This window comes from Triturus cristatus, chromosome 2_2 (genome assembly GCF_964204655.1).
Source record: "Triturus cristatus chromosome 2_2, aTriCri1.1, whole genome shotgun sequence".
In the NCBI taxonomy this organism is placed as follows: domain Eukaryota; kingdom Metazoa; phylum Chordata; class Amphibia; order Caudata; family Salamandridae; genus Triturus; species Triturus cristatus.
Genome location: NC_140582.1, coordinates 720,313,363 through 720,319,337, shown reverse-complemented (window position 1 = coordinate 720,319,337; position 5,975 = coordinate 720,313,363).

Genomic DNA, 5,975 nt, shown 5'->3' with positions numbered 1-5,975 from the left:
CCTGAAGGAGTGTGGGTAATGCCTCTCTCTTATAGACACAGCTTATTGACTAACTTCTCCTGATTTGATAGAACTTAGAAAAGGAGCGAGTATTAGTAAAAGTCAAATGTTATCTTCTCTCTCTTCTGTAGAAGTTCTACTTGGAAATTGGAGAGTTGCCGCTGCAGTTGAAGGTAAGTACAAATATATATATATATATTTATATCTACATGGAGATAATGGTAAGTCTCTTATTGGCTATGTCCTTCCAAAACTGCACTGAAGAGAGGGTGATCCAATTCAGCACAGCGTCACCGTAGAAAAGACTGTACTAACAAGTTTCTATCATCTGGTTGAAATGTCTTGGTATAGGCTAGAACAAACTCCCAACTGCAAGAAAACTCCAGACTCTGAGTCGGGAATAGGCTTGATTAGTCTCTGAGGATATATCTCCTTAGACGGAGAATAAAAGGTATGTCCGTTGCGGAATACAACCGCTGCTTCAAATGTTCTTTAGTAAGCTCAATTAAACACAGCAACCAGGAATAGTGAGGAAGAAAGATATTGAGCTTACCAGAGCCGATGTTCCCATAGCAGGGAATGCGAGAGAAATACTGTGGCAGGTTGAGGAAAACTAAACGGTACCTGACCTCCCAAAATGCAACCGGAGTTCTCCCTCGCAAGGACTAGACTCAGAATGCGAGCTGAGGCACTCCGGAGGGGTAATACAGGCAACAGGGAAGAATTCTTTGAACCTCTGTAGAGTTTTCTGAGGAGCTGACTGGAAACACAGCTGTTTCTGCATACGCGACGGTTGAAGTGCGCAGCATTCCAATCGCTCGCGCACCAAACAGCGGAGCCGTCAGAAGAAGCAAAAAGACTAGAACGCTAACCCATAACGGAGCGTTCCTTCTGATGGAACTCCTCTGCTAGGGAATGACTAAGTAAATACTTGGCCACCCTTTGAGACCAACCCATGGGGGATAATAGGACAGTGTTGCTACCCTTAATCTTGTAAATGGGGGCAGGAGATCGTTTCTTGGCAACCGTCAGACCAGCCCTGACAGTACCCCTTCATTGCAAGGTGTGTGGTCTGTCCTTTTTCCATGACATGTGACCTGTGCATCTAGCTTGCCGGCAGCTGTCTGTATGAGATAACATCCTTCAAATGCACATATGTGGATGTATGTCACTCCTGTAATGTGTCTGGCTGTTCACTCACACTTGCCCACAGCTACTTTCATGGCATGTCATGTAGACCTTGACAATCCACGTTTGTAGCTGGCTCTTGGTAGGAGTATCACCTGGCTGGCATACGTGTGCAGGATGTATTGCACAGACCAGACTCTGTATGTAGCATATGTGTATTAGCTGTTGAACATGTGCTCAGTTCGTTGACATTGGTGTAGTAATGTACTCAATCTTCGTTATTCCTTCCAAATTTCTGCAGGGCACCGCCTCTACCCCGACCAATGCCAGACTTGGCTGCCATGAGGGAACGTGACTGCATACACCGCTACAGATTCCCCCAACAGTTAATTGTGGACCTGACAAACAGGCTGGCACCACACCTCCAACCGCGACACAGTTATCCGACTGCGCTGACCCCCAAGATGAAGGTGATGTCAGCCCTACATTTCTTTGCCACCGGTACGTTTCAATTGACCATAGCTGATGTGGGTTTCATGTCCCAGACCATGTTCAGCCGTGTCCTGCATGATGTTTTAGAAGCCATGTTGGAGCACCTGAATGAATTCATCCATTTTCCAACTCCTGAGCAGTTGACAGGTATCAAGGGTGAGTTCTATGCCCTGGGAGGGATGCCCCATGTAATTGGGTCCATTGATGGGACACATGTGGCTTTGGTACCACCACAGGCACAGGAGGTAGCCTTTCGTAACCGTAAACATTACCACTCCATTAATGCCCTTGTGGTGTGTCTTGCTAACATGGTGATTTCCCATGTCTGTGCACGTTTTCCAGGGTCAGCACACGATGCCTACATCATGAGGCGTAGCAGGGTGCCAGAAATGATGCTGCAGCTGCACAACGAACGAGCATGTCTTGTTGGTGGGTAGACTCTGTTTGTCCAGTATTCAGCGGTATCTTAGTATGTGACGGCATCTCCTGACCCACTTCTTTACATGATGTTTCCATGTAGGGGACTCTGGCTATCCCAACATGCCATGGCTGGTGACGCCTCTCCGCAACCCGAGAACAGCTGCAGATCACCGTTACAACAACGCCCATGGGCAGACCAGGTGAGTGATTGAGAGGACGTTTGGCCTCCTGAAGAGCCGATTCCGTTGCCTCCACAAGACCGGCGGGTCCCTCCCATATGCACCGGTGAAGGTCTTCAAAATCTTCCTCGTGTGCTGCATGCTGCACAACATGGCAGTGGAGAAAGCTGTGCCACTCATCCTGGATCCCGATGAGCAGGAACATCCACCCGTGGAGGATGACGGCCTTGGTCACGAGGTAAGTGAGGAGGAGGAGGAGGAGGAGGAGGAGGACATCCGGAGTCAGCTCATACGCAACTTCTTCTCATAATGGTGAGTCTCTGGGTCTGGTTGTGCACGCTTGGAGCCTTGTGTGGCATGTGTTGCAATGTGTGTGTTCAGCTGACTGTATGCTAAGTGACTTTGAGGTGTGTGCTGATGTGTCACTCGAGTGCTGATGTCATTCCACACATTTTAGCTGACACACTCAATTGACAACTAGCATGGTGTCAACCTTATTCATGTAGAGTACATGACCATGCATGCGGATGACTATGTTTTTCCTGACTTCTTGTGTGTCTCTCATCCCCAGGTAGTTGCGCATGCTGTGTGCTCGTGGCATCGTTGTGCTCCTGCTATTCCTCATGAGTAATGCCACGTGTGCTGAATCAGCGTTACATGCACGGACATGGTGAAAATTCTCCTTTGGGTAAGGATTGCAGCAAGGCATTTTGGGTGTGGTAGTTGTTTGTAATGTGTGGGCACTGCTCCTGTGCAGGTTTTGTTACTATGCATACATGTCGACTCACCATGGGGCACATGACATGTAGCATGACTCACATGAATTGATAGTCACACTTCGTGACAGTCATCTGTTATGGGATTGTGGTTTTTGATGAAGGCATCAATGTGTGTACAACTTCCCTCGGAAACATACGGGAGGCTACGGGTGGACATATTGCGGGACATCCCCATAAGAGGCTCAATAGGGATTTGCAGCCTCTCCGTGTGCAGCAGGGGATGTTTGGCTCACCCCCTTCACTTGTGTGCCACTCCCATGGATTTACAGCATCTGTGGTGCGAAGGGGGTGTCCACTGTAGGTCCCACATGTTAATCCAAAAGACCATGTGAGTCTGTTAATATTGATGCATTTCCATAGGTGTGAGCCTGAGTACTAAAAGTGTTCCTCAGCCTCCAAGGTGCCTCATCTCTGTCAATGCAGGTGTCTTGCCTGATCAACAATCCACATCTTGTATAGTGAAACATCCATTTCTGAAAAAGGAATGAGATCGGCCAGTCCTTTTTTGTACTGTGGCTCAAGTATTGTGGCACAGATGTACTCTTTGGACGCCACAATGTCTCTTTGCAGACATGGATTAACAGCCAAACGAAGGATTAAGTTCTCAACCAAGTCTTGCGCTTCTCCATTGCCATCCATACCTGTGAACCTTTTCAATACCTTTTTTAACTGGTCCTGTAGCAGATGCAGCAATGGGATAGCTTGGCTCATGGTACGGTCCTCCTTGCTGACTTCCAGGGTGAAAACCTCAAAGGGAAGTGGCATCTGTGTCAGGCATTTGACTAGGCTCCATTTGTACACCTCCATGGTCATGCTTTTCCAGGTTGCATCCCCTTTTCTTTTAATCACATAATAATTTGATTGGTTTGTACTGCTCCAACAGACGTTGCAACATGTAATAGGTTGAGTTCCAATGTGTTGGTACCTTCTGTTTGAGGGCTTTAACTGGTATTCTGTTAGCATGCTGAATGATCCTCATCTGTTTCCGGGCTTTAAAAGAATGGCTGAAATTAGTGCAGATTCTTCTACAGGTGGTCAGTATGTTGCTGACTAGGTCTTCTTTTTTAAAAAAGTCCTGCACAAGCAGTTTGATGCAATTAGCCAAACACAGGGCCCTGAAATAACCAACATCTGCCATTGCCTTAATTATATTTCTGCTATTGTCTGTGGCAACAAATCCTATTCTGAGACCTCTGGGTCGCAGCCATTCAAACACCTTGCTGTTAAAGTCTTCCAAGATGTTTGTACCTGTATGGGATTTCTCCATGGTGAACATGGCTAGTGTTGAATGCTGCCAAAAGCCCTTCAAGGTATCTTCAGCACTGAGACCTGTAGATAGCTGTTGCCAACCACCCCAAAAAGAGATCCAGTGTGCAGTGATACACATGTAATCAGTGGCTTGACAACTGGTCCACATGTCTGTCATCAGGTGGATAGTGTGAACAGCACTCTGCTGCAAAGCTTGTCCAACCAATTGCAACACATTTTGATGGAGCGCTGGAACAGCAACTCTGGCAAAATAGGTCAGGCTGAGAACCTACCATTTCAGGCAGATGGCCACCACAATTTCTAAAAATCCCCCTCATTCCACAAAGAGAATGGAAGGAGGTCCAACGCTAACATTTTAGTCAGCTTCCCATTGTACAAACATGCCGTTGGGTGGTTGCGTTCGTAGGATCCCCCTGCCTAAACATGCCCGTAATAGTAGCCTGTTTTATTTCTTTTGTGGTGCCACTGATGCAGGTGACTTCCGGAGAGAACTAGGAGGTAGTAAACTCAATGTGCGTCTTGGGGCAGTCACTGTATATGGTGATATCTCAATCTGACTCTTGTGCCATATTGAGGTTGTTGAGGTGGGTGATACTGGAGCACCCCTGGGAAAAGGGCTGCTTTGTGTAAAGCTGTCACCCTCTTCTTCCTTATCACCTTCTCCAGCCCCTGTGATCAGAGCAAACTCCCCTCTCTCATCATTACCACCACCACCTGCATCAATTTGTCTATGGTGCGCCTCCCACCAGATTGTGTGATGTTTTGTCATATGGGACGTTTGGCCTGCAGTACCATAGTGTGAACCAGGCTTACCTCGATGAACACTCGCATGGCAAATGGAGCATATTGCAATGTTATCCTCCTGCTTGCTAATCATAAAGAAGTTTCAAACTGGGGAGTAGAACTTTCTTAGTGTGCCACTGCAAAAGCCTGAACAAGAATTGGATTTAGGTGGGCTGTCATCGATTGCCTTTCTGCAGTGCGTTCTTTAACTGAGGTACTGGTGGATTAAGGACTCAGCGGGGCCTTACAAATATGGAAACTGAGGGCAGTGGTGGTACAAGCTCCCTATCCTTCAGAGCACGTTGAAAAGGAGGGGTAAAGTCGGTGTCCTCTGAGCCAGCTTCCATGACAATGACTGCCTTGTCATCCTCATCTCCTTCCATAATTGTAAGGTTTCAGGAACTTTCCTTTTCCCTTGTCTCTACTGGCATATCTCGTTCTCAACTGGAGTCCAGTCCATGTCCAGATCATCAGAAGGGGGACTTGAGTATGGTGGTGGAGTACACTTCCTTTTTTTCGCTGGAGATCTGGAAGCCAAAGGTTCAACAACAGGTACATCTTGCTCAGCAGGAAGCTCAACTTCCTGTACTGCTCCTACTTCAGGAAGATCTACTATTTTTGGCTGCATCCCTGTTGTCTACTTTGCTGAGTTTCCTGCGATGATTGGGTACTAGTTTGTGGCTGAGACAAATCCAATTCAGACTCACTGCTCATCGCCATGATTACAGTGGCTTCCTCAATGAAAGACAAGGGCTTGGGTTTAGGTTGGGGCAGTGCTGTTATTGATGGTGGAGTGCTGCTCCCAGCTTGGTTCCCAGAGGATTGTGCAGCAGGCAAACAAAGTTTCCTGAAAAAGGAGTTGGGTGCCAAGCCACTGGTGGTAATCTGCTTCTTATTCTCCTCCTCTCTGGCCACTTTCTTGGCA